Genomic DNA, 15634 nt, shown 5'->3' with positions numbered 1-15634 from the left:
ATGGCCTGAAATCTGTTGCAGCAACCTACCACAAGGCAAGTATAGCTGAGAGTGTGAGTGATCTGATCATATGATCTCTGCTGTAAGAACTTTCTCAAGTCTCATTCCATATATGTCACAATCACTTAATATGGCTTGCTACTGAGCATGCCTAATTTAATAGTTCAGTGAATCAGCTAAACCAAGTTCATTTGGGGCAGATCAGGTCACATTTATTTTTTCCACAGTCCAACATACAGACTTTAATAGGACTTAGTAGCAAGCTAAATGCTCCTTTCCAAAGGAACAAATTTCCTGCCTGGTGATGTTGCTCCAAAACTTTAGAGATCTCAGTTGGGATTCCTCAATCAGAACTTGCCACAGGCTCCATCTAGCATTTGGATAAAATATTGGCAGTTCTAAGTACATTGAATCAGTAGATCATGAAGGCCAGGTAGATACTCTGTGGCCCGGATTAACTAGGAGGGCTCCTTTTTCCTCTTGTGCCCACTCATATCTGGGGGCTTTCAGGTCACTTTATAAATAGGTCAAAGCAAGATTCCCAATGTGATATATATTACTTTCAAAAGACACATGCCACTGCGCCTCTTTCTTGGTAGGAAGAGGCACAAGGCACAGTTACTTTTAACTTTGTAGAGGTTATCCTGATACACTTAAGATCACTGGGCCCTCAGAAACTTCACCGAGGTGTAGCTCTTATATATTCATATAATGTGTCTCCCACCTTACTACACTTATATTAGACTTATAGATGTGTTTAACATATCTGTACAAAGAATCCTGAATACTTATTACCTCCAGCTTTCCACGTCCTGGAGACATAATGTCATCAATATAGTTGTCCTATGTTTTGGCGAGACAGTAATGGTCTTTGTGAAATATATTGCAGTTCAGAGCCAAATAATTTATATAACCCTAAGATAGAATAGTTTATTGCTCTATGAAAGCAGCTGTTACAGGTGTTCTCTCTCTGTTGGGAAAGAGGAAAAAATCATTTGCAGATTAATAGTCATATACCTGGTGCTGAGAGCTTGAGTAAAGAATGTACATCTGCAATAGCAGCTGCTTATGAAATCACTATCTGATGAAGCCTCTGGTAATCTACTATCCTTCTCCAGTGCCATTTGTATACTCTGTGTGTTTAAGGTCCTAGTGGGCTGGATGTGAGGCAGATTCAGGGTAAAACTCCAGTCATCATTTGATTCCTACAATCATCCTTTGTGACCACTAATCCACAGTGGTATTCTAGGTCCCTTGTTTTTTAGGATTAGTTCAGAGCTGTTATACAACAGTACTCAAAAGACCTGGTATTTCCCTTTCTTCAGTGCAGTTACCTTGATGAGAAAGGCCAAGCTCACAGTTTACAGTTTACACCTCTGATGTCATTACAAGCTATATCTTTAGGAACATGCATTCTCTTCTTTGCTCAGAAAGCTCTGAGTCTGCAAATAATTGACAGGACTAGAAATTGGAAAAGACATTATAAATTTTTGTTGTAGTGGCTCAAGACAGGCATCTCTTCATTAAACCTGGGAATCTTATAATTTTATTAAGTTGGAATTTTTTGATGCCTATCTGTTATATGGATCATTTGATCAAGTAGCCAAAGCCAATGGTCAGTGTGGGCCAGAGCATTCTGATTACAACTCAACTCCATGGAAAGCAGCATGAGCACTTCTGGTCTATAAAAAATGGACAGTGTTGTCCATCAGTGCTGGCTTTTCCTTCCCCGGGAGCATTAGGGAATAGTTGTTCGCTGCGATTTTTGTCTTGAACTGAGAAGTTAGAATTGTGAACATTTCATTATCTTTTTTAAAGCTGTGCTATGGAAATAAAAGCAAGTAATTTTGTCTTCTTCACACTCTTTATATTGTTGTTCCATATTAGTAGTCTCTGGATCTTCCGAAGTCTTGCCTTCATTGATCACTTCATTTCAAGTGACTGTAGGTAATAATTTTTTACTTTGCTACTATGTAGGCTGCCAGATGTTGCTTTTTAATTTTTTTTTTTCTCTTTCAGAAAACTGGCTGGAATTTTAGAGCCATCAGCCCTTAGAGAGCCAGAACTAACCATAGATCTTTCTGATATTCCTGAGGTTACATTGCCTTCAGCCGCTGCTTAGTAGCCATTTAGTGTCAATCAGGGTTTTTCTGGCTACTTAAACAGTAAAAAAATCTTATTAAAAGGAAATTGAGTAGTTGACCAAATTGTTGAAAGCCGGAGAACCAGGATGAAGGTTAAGCTTCCGGAAACAATACCAAAACTACACCACAAAACTTGTTCAAAGATAAGTCCTTCTTCGCTGCTACATTCCCATCAAGCACCAAAAGAACCCATTGCTTAATGCAACCATTGAAATATCCAACAGTTGAATGTGTCTCATCCATACGAGCAAAACGGTTGGTCTTCAGAGCTTCCTTCCTCTTGTTCTTTCTGAATCAAAGTCTATTACAGTCAACTTTGATTAGCAGAGCCTTGGGAGTAGAGCAGGTTAGATAACTAAGTTTTCTGAGTTTTACCTAGGGGAGTTATACCTCATAAGGCTAGAAATTCATCAAACACAGGAAGGGTATCAAAAATCAGAGAACATTATAAATGGCCACTACATATTTTGAGAATTTTTTCCAAGTTGCTATGGTTACTGTAGAAATATTTTTCCAGCTTTTTAGTCTCATGGCTAATTCTAAATCTGATCCTTTGAAGTCAAACTACATGGGTTTCATTCTTACTAAATCAGGACTTTAGCAGTCGCCAGGTTCATCAGACATCTTGTAGAAAGTTTGCCACTTGGACACCACAAGTTCATACTTTCTCAAATAATCTGAGGTTTCTACAGTTACGCCTAAGTGATGTGACACTATTCAGAGGATATGCAGTATTTGGATAGATAAGGTTTTTGTTCCATGTATTTGTGCTAAAAATAGATAGTTTTAGAAGATATATATAAATAGATTTTTTTTTAAGTTTTAGTGATTAAATTTGTTCTTGCGTTAACCAACAATTTTTACCTTTGGTAATTTAGGGACATCTTTTATACATTAATTATAGTACTTGTTTTCATAGAGTGATGGCCACAAAGATTCCTGAAGTAGAAAGAACTTGATTAACTTGTAATTCACCTAGATTAAATTTTAGTTGTCTCTTGTGTCCTTGGAAACATCTTTGTTCTCTGTATTTACTTCACGCTCTTATCAGTGGATCTATTTCTTCTAAATCCTCTCCATTTTCTTGCTGTCAAGCCTGTTATCCATGACCTCTGCTATGTTTTTCAACTCTGAAGAAACTAAAGAAAATAAGAAACTAGATAGCAAAGTACTCTTTGTCATATTTAAGTCACATATGTTCTAAGTCTGAAAAAGGAGAATCTTTAGTCCCTAACTGTGTAATAAATATATAGGTTTTGTTCTGTCTATTTTCACAGGTCCTTTTTACTTCTGTCTTTGTTTGAGATTGTGGGCTATAGAAGATTATGGCTGCCCAAACCCTGGCTGCCAGTCAGAACATTATTATACTAGTAAGTTTCAACATTAGATCCCTCCAATCCATTTGAGGCTTTTCCAGATAATGTTTTCCAGCCTAGATAATTTTCTGAACATTGAAGTACAATATTTTAGGATAAATCCTATATCCAACATTCAGTGTATGTTGGGATCGATTCATTAAAGGATCCCATTATTCTTGACACCAAGATTTTTCAAATTTTCATATTTTTCACATGCATAATGTGATCATTACCTTGTACCAGGAACATATTAATCATAGTTTCTTTGCCATTTTACAAGAATTTTAATGTCTGCTTTTTATTCATCTGTGGGGACATTTGGCGTATAAAATAACTTTGTTGCTTAGTTTTTCCTTTATAGTTTAGAGTGCTTATTCATTTAAGATTTAGTGTGACTATAATATATTCAACACTTCGCTTTTGTCCTCAATATTTATTCCATTCCTGTGGTTCACATTTTCCTCTTCTTATGTATCATGTGTTGAAAATGAAAATATCTTGTCTGGGGTGGAGCTTAGCCACTGGACTAAACAAACATGCTCTCCTTCTGCTCTTAGTTGATTTTAGTGGTTAAATTACTAAAAAATCCTGTTAATAAAAAAAGAAGTTTTACATCTACCTTTTTTTATTGTGTACTTTAATAGTTAGTAAAAGTCCCTTCCTTTCAACTCTCCCACCAAAATGCAACTTGTTCACTCATATTTCTTTCATGTTTAAGACTCTGACATTAGTAGTCAACAGATTAATGAAAATAGCATAGACTTTCAAGAATCAAAGTTTTTGAATTTAGTGAAAGAAATTAAACCACTTGAGCACAGATTCTAAAAGTCAGAGGGTATCTATTATGGGCTATCCAAGGCATGTTCTTCTTACATCGATGGCAGAAGTGCAAGAGGGGAAACCCAAGAACGTGAACAAGTTTTTGACTGTGTCACCTCTGACATCTTGTGGGCCAAAGCAAGTCATATAGCCAAGCCCAAGGTCAAAAGGGAGAAAAGTATATTCCACCCACTACTAGGCCAACCATGTTGCACAGTCAAATTCAACATCAGTGGAGTGCAAAACTAATCCTCCCATGGAGGTGGAGAAAAAGAATGGGTTAATGGTTGCCAAACAGCAATCTAATCTACCAAATAAACCAATCTCGGCAAGCTACTCTCTCTTCTACTAACCTTACTTTATCGTATCATGATTCCATTTTATTTTCTTCTTAGTATATAACATTATCCGAAACTATTTGAATAGTTTATATTGCATTTTTCATTCAATCATCAAATATCATCAGAGACCTAATATGTACTAGGAAGTACTCTAAGTACTAGAGATGCATCAATTAAAAAAACACAGACAAAAATCTGTATTAATTGTCTATCTCCCTCATTAAAGTATCTTGTCTATTTTGTTCACCACTGTATTCTCAGTATCTCAGAGTAAGCTCGACACATAGCAGATGTTCAAGAAGATTTTGTTTTGAGGCACCTGGGTGGCTCAGTCAGTTAAGCGTCCAACTTCAGCTCAGGTCATGATCTCATGGTTTGTGAGTTTGAGCCCCACATTGGGATCTGTACTGACAGTGCAGAACCTGCTTGGGATTCTCTCGCTCTTGCTCTTTTGCTTTCAAAATAAATAAATTAGAATTTTAAAATAAAAAGAAAAGAAAATTCTGTTTCATGAATGAAGAAATGCCATTAAACATTTATGTGATATAACTCCATTTGTTCAGATCCTCTGCTTATTAGGCAGCTTTCTGATTATGACTTGTTTACAACACAGGGAAGTTTTTACACAGTCTGGTGAACTTGACTTACTGTGACTCTTTTGAGAGAAAGATTTGTGCTTAGTATTGTGGAAATCTGAGGTCTTTACCTGCACAGCTAAAAACCAGTCCTTCAATGTAGTAAACTCACCATGGTAAAATCACCCTGAGAAACTTAGAGAGATACCATTGGCTAAGTATACTTTTAATTCCTTTCTAAGCAGATACATAGCAAGCACAAAGGATATGTGAAGAGTGAAATTAATACCATTACCAGGTTTTGAATCATGGAAAGCTGTGCTACCCATTTGCTTTGGGCTTTTAAAGCTCTGTTTCAATAACTTTTTCTCAGAATATGTATATACTGTATAAAACTAAGAAAAAACAAAGGATTGTCAGTAGATCTATTCCATAGAGATTTGAACTGCATTATCAGCAGTCAGCACAGGAATGTTCCCAACTTCCCTCCCTGAAGCTGTAATTGTTTTATTTCTACACTCAACCTATTAGTGTCTAATAGTATATGGTCTGGCCAATTTGACATTTAAAATAAAAGCAGTTAGTGTTCACGTCAGCGGCACATACACTAAAACTGGAACAAAACAGAGAAGATTAGCATGGTCCCTGTGCAAGGATGACACATGAAATAAAATCAGCAATTCTCATATATGCTGTAGGTTCTTAAGACTTTCTCATACGTTAGGGTGTGAAAAATATTAGATGCCCTTGATAAAGTCTTTCAAGAGCTACTACCATCTGCTAAAGAATATACTATGATTTAACTACAGGAATTTTTTTGTTTGTTTGTTTTTAATAATTTATTGTCATTTTAGCTAACATACAGTGTATACAGTGTAGTCTTGGCTACGGGAGTAGATTCCCATGATTCATCCCTTACATACAACACCCAGTGCTCATCCCAACAAGTGCCTTCCTCAGTGCCCATCTCCCATTTTCCTGCCTCCCCAACCCCCCCCCCATTTCCATTAGCCCTCAGTTTGTTCTCAGTATTTAAGGGTCTCTTATGGTTTGCCTCCTTCTCTGTTTGTAACTTATTTTTCCCTCCCTTCCCCTATGGTCTTCTGTTAGCTTTCTCAAATTCCATATATGAGTGAAAACATATGATATCTTTTTCTGACTGATGTATTTCATTTAGCATAATACCCTCCAGTTCCATCCACATTGTTGCAAATAACAAAATTTCATTCTTTTTTTATCACCAAGTAGTATTCCATTGTACACCACATCTTCTTAATCCGTTCATCAGTTGATGGACATTTGGACTCTTCCCATAATTTGGCTGTTAACTACAATAGTTCATAATAAAATATAAGTGATTATGAACAGTTTGATAGAATTGGTGATGTAGCACTGTTGAAAAATAAGATTTTGTACAATATTATACCAATAAAAAATTTCCCAACATTTTTATTGCCAACAGAGTATTATTGATTTCTACTGTATAGATTTTACATATTCTATTCACTCATTAACAATTGCTGATTTAATATTTATATAGTGAGTATATACTATAAGTAAGATAGACATGATGTCTACACTTCCAAGGATTATAGTCTTGGAAAAACTGTAGTCTGGGGAAAACCAGAAATTGCCACCCATGTGAAAGTGCTGAGACAGAAGTGGCACAGGGTGCTATCGAAGCACCTGGAAAGATGACCTAATGAAGTCCTAGTGGATCAGAGAATCCTTCTCAACATAATGATGTGTAAGCTAAAACTTTAAGAATTACTTCTCTCTCCCTATATCTAATATATAGGGATATCTATCTTTAAAATATATCCAGATTCTGGGGCGCCTGGGTGGCTCAGTTGGTTAAGCCTCCAACTCTTGGTTTCGGCTCAGGTCATGATCTCATGGTTCATGGGTTCAAGCCCCACATCAGGCTCTGTGCTGACGGCACGGAGCCTGCTTGGGATTCTGTCTCCCTCTCTTTCTGCCCCTCCCCTGCTCTCTCTCTCTCTTTCTCTCTCTCTCTCTCTCAAGAAAAAATAAACATTAAAAAAAATTAAAAAATATATATATATCCAGATTCTGACCACTTCGATTGCTTTCACCACTGCCCAAGCCACTGTCAGCTCTTGCCTGGACTTCTACACAAACCTCCTAACTGGTATCTTTACTTCTTTTTTTTTTTTTTTAAATCTTTGTTTATTTTTTGAGAGAGAGACAGAGTGTGAGTAGGGAAGGAGCAGAGAGAGAGGGAGACACAGAATCTGAAGCAGGCTCCAGGCTCTGAGCTGTCAGCACAGAGCCTGACGTGGGGCTGGAACTCACAAACTGTGAGATCATGACCTGAGCCAAAGTCGGACACTCAACCGACTGAGCCACCCAGGCGCCCCGACTGGTATCTTTACTTCTACACTTGCACTGAGAAGTCATTTTTGAAACTTCGGTCAGATTTATATCACTCCTCTGTATAAAATCTTGAAATGAGTCCATGTCACTCAGAGGAAAACCAGAGTCATTGCAGTGGCCTATAGGGCTCTATGTCATCTTGCCTCCTGTTTCTTCTCTCATCTCCTGAAAACACCAAACATAACAGTAAAAATACTACAACTTTTTCACAGATTTTTAGTGTCATACAATACTCAATTCAGTGTTTTCAAAATTTCACTAAACTCTGGAAATTGGAAAATGAGCCTCATGATTTAATAAGTAGAGTTAACTATGCTGTGTTTCAGATTTCACCTACATATTATTTTGAGGTCTCTTTTTCAGCTCTGACAGACATTGAAACCAAGTGTTGGGGTACCTGGGTGGCTTAGTCAGTTGAACATCCGACTTTTGATTTTGGCTCAGGTCATGATCTCACGGTCATGAGATCGAGCCCCATGTCAGGTTCTGTGCTGAGCGTGGAGCCTGCTTAAGATTTGTTCCCTCTCCCTCTGCTCCTCTCCTCTGCTTGTATGCATGTTCTCTCTCTCTCTCTCTCTCTCTCTCTCTCTCTCTTTCTCTCTGCCTCTCAAATTAAAAAGTAAAATAAGTGTTAAACTACATCTAGAGTCAAATTGCTGTATCAAGATTTTCAAATACAAGGAAGCATTATTCAATTGCATTATCCTTTTTTAAATAGTACTTATTTCATAACATGTATAACATATTCCTAGAAAAATACAATATGTGTTCATAAATTAAGAAATAACCATTTTGTTGGGCCATGGAGGTTCTATTTTAGACCAGTGGTCTTTTCCACACTTATGTCTAAGAAAAGATAACCATAAAGATTTTTTAGAGAGCTATTATAGTAAGGAGAGCACTTATTTATTGAGAAAGTTGCACTGTTTGTTGAAGACTCTCTATTTATTGTTTCATTTCTCTTAATTGGAAGACATGTTTGAGAGAGAAAATGAAGATGGAAACAGATGCAAAATAGTTGTCATAATTGATTTGTACCACAGTTACTTCAGTGCTAAGTTTCAGGTTATTTTAAAATATACCTCACTCCTTAAGACCTTTGATATAACACAGGGTGGTGTTTTTTCTCATTTGTTTGGTTTTATTGTTGTAATGTTGTTAAGAAAGCTATAAGCTTAGGAACTATAGCAGAGAGCCAGTAAGACTCTTAAAGCAATTTAGAAAATAGCTAGATTGCTTAGGGAGTAGTCAAAAATGAAATATCTTTTAGAGCAACAATGATAAGCTATTTACTTTTCTAGAGAACAGGATTGAGATGAAATTCGTGAGTAAATTCATTAGTAAGTCAAATATCATATTTATATGATGCAGAAGTATTATGAAATCTGACACTCATTTTTGAGAACTTATGGGATGATGAGTCTAAATACATGTTTTAAAATGAGTGCATTGTACAAGGCAGCACACAATTGTTGTAATACATGACTCAGCTCAATGATAATTGCCCAGAATGTTCAGAGAAGGGAACATGAAGAAACAGGGCAGACTGTGTAAAGACCATAGTTCTTCATCTAGCACTGCAGAATTGTGGCAAACAGTGCTAATTACCTACATAAAATAAAGTTTCTCCTTCTGCTGAATTAATAGGATTCCAGGGTTTTTAAAGGCAGCAGTGTATACAGTCATAGACAGCTTCCTCCTCAAACTCCTCTTCAGTCTTTAGTGGTCACATAACCCAGTTCTGGCCACTGAGGTGCTAAAGAGTCTACTGAGTGAGGTTTCTAAGAAGTTTCTTTTTTTGGTAAAAACTGGCACACTCCTTTGGCAAGTATGCTTTGCTTTTCCTTTCACTTCCTTCCTGTTTAGTACATAAACTAATACTTGAGGGTGCAACAGCCATCTTATGATCAAAGGGAACTGTGTGTGTAATATATATATATATATATATATATATTACACACACACAAACACACACACACACACACACACACATGCACTAAAGAGCCCCATGCAAGAAAATAGTCTGTTCCTGGACTGCTTACCAGCTCTGGACGGCTTACTCCCAGAGACCATGGTGCATTAAATAATAAATCCTTCTTTAAGCCACTGTTTGTCAGATTTCTGTTGCACACAGCTAAATACACCTCTGACTGATAAGAAGGGTTGGAATTTAGATAAGAAAAAAGAAATGAAGGACAAAACCAAGCATAGAAGTCACAAGTGACAATAATATGAGCACCTAATTCGGAATCAGAAATGGATGTTACTTATCTGAGTACAATGTAAAGACTAAGGCCTCTAGAGTAAAGTTTGTATTGAATCAACTGCTTTTAAATATATAAATTGCCTTATTTATTTTGGGGGAGTATTTTAAATTTTTTATTTGTTATCTATGCATTATCTGAAAGACATGGCATTCTTCTCTCCATTTTTCTTAAATGGAGGCAGAATTCTGTAAGTCCATGCCTTTAAGTAGTCATTAGTCCATAAGTCAAGTGTAGACTCCTGTATGCTTTTCCCCATTACTTAAAGACCCCAATTGTCATCTCAGGTAAACCCTTATAACAATTTTACCTGTCTTCCAACAAGTTTACACCACAGAAACGATATATTCAGATAAGAATTAGTCACCTGAACTGGTTGTAGTTCTCAGCAGCATTGTGACAGAGGGCCAATCTAGGATTGACACCCAGTATTAGTTCAGTGGAATCATATTTTTTCCAACTTTTTTTTTTTTTTTAATTTATTTTTGGGACAGAGAGAGACAGAGCATGAACGGGGGAGGGGCAGAGAGAGAGGGAGACACAGAATCGGAAGCAGGCTCCAGGCTCCGAGCCATCAGCCCAGAGCCTGACGCGGGGCTCGAACTCACGGACCGCGAGATCATGACCTGGCTGAAGTCGGACGCTTAACCGACTGCGCCACCCAGGCGCCCCTGGAATCATATTTTTAAAAGCATGGTGCCATCTCTTAGTTTCCTTAGCTATAATATAGCAGCCTCTGATTTAAACTAAGGAAAACGAAAATTCTCAAAAGTAGTAAAATATGCAAGGTAGTGAGTGTTTTAGCTTATTGTACTTGAACTGAAAAATGTCAATTTAATGAAAGGAGAAAAACTTTGCTTGTCCATTCCCATGTCTGGGCTATGGCCTCCCATCAATTATGCAAGCCTCTGGTATCCTTTCAACAAAATTTCTTTTTCTAAAGTTAGCCTGATCCAGTTCTATTGCTTACAACCAAAAAACCCTACAGATACAGAGTAACTATATCTTACATCTGCATATATCCTATAACTTCATAAAAGTAGTTAGCATTCATCTGGTCTCTGGTGAGAAAGCGCTAGTAGAGTTTTATGTAGGGAATAGTGGGAATCACTGAGATGCCTCATTCCTCTGCTCCCCATGAGAAGTGAACGAATGATTAGATGCAGCTTCACACTGAAGAACATTACTCTGTGTTCATGGTTGAAATTAGCACCTTCTAAATCTCATAGCAAGTTTTGAACTAGACTATAAATTTTAAAATTAGATTCTGGCTTAAAAAGTACCCACTGAAATAATTGATGACATTTGAATGTTTCTTAAGAATAAGGAAGGATATATATATTACCATAAGACATGGTGCTGAAACTGTCACTTCAGCAATCTTTAATTGATGAGTTCCATTATGTGTTCAGTATAGCACAATCCATGATATAAATAAATCCCTTGCAACGAGCATCCTTAGACTGTACAAAATGTAGAATTGCTAACTAGTAGGTTGAGAAAAGAGGGCATACAACTGAGAGGAAAGAATAATCAAAGACCACCCTGAATTAGTTGCTTCTTTACCACCAGGGGGGGTAAAGTATTTCCTAGGAAGATGAATAAATTATGTAATCACTAAATATTTCCATGCCTTCTATAAGTTAGGTGGGTTTTTTTTAAGGAAGATTTTGAACTAATTATTGAACTATATGCATGGAAATGTTTATGTCACTTAGAAGATTCTTATGCATGTATTTCACTCATCATATGTAGATCAAGAAAAAATGCCCTGTGGGGCAGGTAATGGACTTCAGTGAAGGTTAGCAGAACAGCTTCACTAAGGCTATAAATTAACCTGCCATTTTAGTTTTGGAAACTTGCTGCAGAATGACCAACTGGTCATGGTGCGGTAGAACACCCTAAACTGTACGCACTACAGTCGGTAAAGGCTGCTTCAGTAACACTGAAGATAGGAACTGTTGCCCATTTTGGTATCCATTAATGGACTTCTTTTCCCCTGTTTTTTCACAAAAAAACTGGAATTGGGCATAATTATTCTGTAAGAACAAGGAAATCTTTGACCTTCTTAACTACCCACTTAAGTTTTCCAAACTTTTCTGCTCAAAGAACTCTTACCGTTTGCCCTTAGAATCGTTTGCTCTGAAGTGCAGACAAATGAGTGGAGCGCCAAATTTTGTACACCAAGTGATGGGAAAGTATATTATTTCTGTGCCCTGCACTGAAATGCCATCTTAATGGCTTGTTCATAGTGCAGCCCCGCTGACAGAGGCATGATACTCCATGGCCTTGAAAGATTTATTCTGGGAAGTGAACGCTAAAGCAACTCAGAGATTGCCATTCTGTCTTCCCACAGTGAAAAATGAAGCGGATCAAAGCATCTGTAAAGCAAAACCAAAGTGATTATTCATTTCTTTCCTTGTTTAAGAAACATGCACTTTCACTGCTGCTACACCCCTCTCCTCTGACCCTGGATGCCAGTAATTGCAGATTCAGATTGACCACACAGAGTCTGACCCGTAGCTATACCCAAAGAGCAACCACATCCAAGACACAGAAGGAAAGCCAAAAATAATGAAAGCCTCTGTATCTGAAAAGATTCTTATTTAAGATCTCAGGTAAGCCTATAGAATTGTGGACTCAGGCAATCAGACATCAATCAGACATTCAGTTTCTTTTCACTTGCCTTGTATTTCTTGAAGCCCTACCAAGAAGTGCTCCAACAGAGAGCAAACAGAGATGACTGCTTAAACAGCACCTTTGCTCCACAGAATTTTCTTTTAGGTAAACAGTCCTCATAGACTTCACTGTGTGGGGATATGTATTAGGGCTAAAACCAAAAGCCAAATCAATGATAAAACGTATTTCTGAAAGCAGAGAGAAGTCACTAAATCTTATTTGCACTTACTATAATTAAATATCAATTAGATTAGATAATTTATGCAGATTTCAGATATAGCTGGTGTATATAGAGTTTTTTTTGGTTACAAGCAATAGACCTGGATCAGGTTAACTTTAGGAAAAGGGATTTTGTTGAAAGGTTATCAGAGGCTTATGGAATTGATGGAAGGCTGTACACCAGACATTGGCATGGCAAGATAAATAAATCACCTTTGGAAATTCAGAGGCAACAGTGTTAACAATGGTGTTACAGTGAAAAATAAACTGGTTAGGGTAGCATTACCATGAATGGACAAAATTTACCATTTTCTGTGTTGTTTCTCCACTTGGTATATAAATTCCAGAGAAGGAGAATCTGACTGGGTTGGTTTGGGTTACATGCCTGCCCTTTGGCTAGGGGAGGGCAAGACACCTAATTACAGTCCACCGTACTAAATCCAAGGGGTAAGAATTAAATCCCCAAATGGAGTTCAAGTTGCCATTAAGAGGGAGAACTAAGATGCCAGAAGCCAAAAAGCAACAGATGTTCAATATAACTATCAGTTATTCAGTGTGCATAGTTTACCAGTCACTATTTCATATGCATTATCTTATTTAATCCTTAAAACAGGCCTCATAGTAAGTTACTATTTTACACGTAAGAAAACTTAGGCTTTTGCAGCCACTCTGGAAAACGGTGTGGAGGTTCCTCAAAAAATTAAAAATAGATCCTACCCTATAACCCAGCAATAGCACTGCTAGGAATTTACCCAAGGAATATAGGAGTGCTGATGCATAGGGGCACTTGTACCCCAATGTTTATAGCAGCACTTTCAACAATAGCCAAATTATGGAAAGAGCCTAAATGTCCATCACCTGATGAATGGATAAAGAAGTTGTGGTTTATATATACAATGGAATACTACTTGGCAATGAGAAAGAATGAAATATGGCCTTTGTAGCAACGTGGATGGAACTGGAGAGTGTTATGCTAAGTAAAATAAGTCAGGCAGAGAAAGACAGACACCATATGTTTTCACTCTTATGTGGATCCTGAGAAACTTAACGGAAGACCATGGGGGAGGGGAGGGGGGGGAATTACAGAGAGGGAAGGAGGCAAACCATGAGAAACTGTTGAAAACTGAGAATAAACTGAGGGTTGATGGAGGGTGGGAGGTAGGGGAAAGTGGGTGATGGGCATTGAGGAGGGCACCTGTTGGGATGAGCGCTGGGTGTTGTATGGAAACCAATTTGACGATAAATTTCATATTAGAAAAGAAAGAAAGAAAGAAAGAAAGAAAGAAAGAAAGAAAGAAAGAAAGAAAGAAAGAAAGAAAGAAAGAAAGAAAGAAAGAAAGAAAGAAAGAAAAGAAAGAAAGAAAAGAAAGGAAAGAAAAGAAAGAAAACAAAGAAAAGAAAGAAAAAGAAAACTTAAGCTTTGAGAAAGGTTAGGTAACTTACCCAAGGTCATACCACTAGAAAATGGCAGAATTTGGGACTCCAGAGGGAACAATCCTAACAACTAGACTCCATGCTCCCTCTTGACAGACTTGTGATTATCATTGGTGACAGTATATCCTGAGCGTGTTTCTCAGGGCTAAATTACAAAACAATTTTATTTTAAATGCTATGTGTAGATATATTAAATCTACCAGTAGTACTATACAATGTATAAATTCTTTATTTGAATCAAGCTTTGGGAATAAATGTTATGTAAATTCAGAAGTGTAAATTTGAAAATGATTTTTTTTCTCTGATGTGAATTCAGGCTTTAGTTTCTTAATATAATGAAGGGTTCAGTTTCATAATACAATGAATTTAGCAGTAAATGACAGTTGTGAGCCTGCAAATCAAGCTTTATACATATGCTTGCTACCTCTTGGTTTGTAGGGATGTGATTAATTGAGATAAGTTCCAGTAGTGACTGCCATCTGGACCAGAAAAAGTTGCATGAAATAAAATGAACTACTATACCCATTTTTACTGGTAGCATTCTTTTCAATCTTTGGCAAGTTAGTTTCCTTCACAGAGCTCAATTTCCCCATCTGTAGTAAAGAGATACTAATATTCCCCATAATCCCAAGAATGTAATGAGATAATGAATGTAATATACTTCATGACCTCTAAACCAGGGTTTCTCAGCGTTGGCTCTATTGACCTTTTAAGCCAAATAATTCTTTATTGTGGGAGGCTGGATAGTCATTGTTGGTTGGATGATTAACATCATTCCTGGCCTCTATCTAATAGATGGCCAGTAGCACCCATCCCCTACTGACAAACAACTGACTCCAAAATCACTATCAATTTTCTCAATGACACTATTCTGTTTATCAAAATAAGTATCCTAAATTATAAAGATATTTTTCCAAGGGACTCAGAAACTATTTTGAATGTTTTTTAGTTGTCTTCCTACCCTCCCACAACTTTTCTGAATTCCTTTTTAGGGAAAGGAAAGTGCTTCCCATTGAAAAGGAATGCTCTTTCTGGCCTCTTACAGCTCTAGGAGTTAATGTCTTTATGCCATATCCACATCTAATAATCAGCTGATACTAGTACAGCCTTACCAGTTTGTCTTAAGGCAGATGCCCCCACAAAAGAAACTCTGAGATTGAGATTTATGTGCAGGAAATTTATCAGGGAATACCCTTAGGATCAGTACCTATGTGGGGAGAAGGAAATAGGATTGAGCAAAGGGAGGAGTTGCAAGATAGTTGTACAAGGGCTTCAGCTAATTCTGTGGAGCCTCAGAGCTGGGGTGGCCCTTCAGAGTTGGATCAGATCACCTTGAGGCCAGGGGTCTGAACTTTGTACTCCCACAGCAACCAGTCATTGAATGCAGGAGTCTCTCAGAGAGAG

The 15634-nt window shown here is 37.3% G+C and overlaps 1 protein-coding gene and 1 non-coding gene across 21 annotated transcripts in view; both read left to right on the top strand.

Moving 5' to 3' along the window:
* Positions 1–15634, top strand: part of CCDC91 (coiled-coil domain containing 91) — a 353160-nt gene that overhangs the window by 307734 nt on the left and 29792 nt on the right. The window lies entirely within an intron of this gene.
* LOC131484142 (U6 spliceosomal RNA) lies at positions 5821–5928 on the top strand. Its single transcript, XR_009248053.1, has one exon. It is a non-coding gene; the product is annotated as a U6 spliceosomal RNA (small nuclear RNA).

This window comes from Neofelis nebulosa, chromosome 8 (genome assembly GCF_028018385.1).
Source record: "Neofelis nebulosa isolate mNeoNeb1 chromosome 8, mNeoNeb1.pri, whole genome shotgun sequence".
Taxonomy (NCBI): domain Eukaryota; kingdom Metazoa; phylum Chordata; class Mammalia; order Carnivora; family Felidae; genus Neofelis; species Neofelis nebulosa.
Note: the sequence above shows the minus strand (reverse complement) of the source record. Positions and strands in the feature narration are given on the sequence as shown.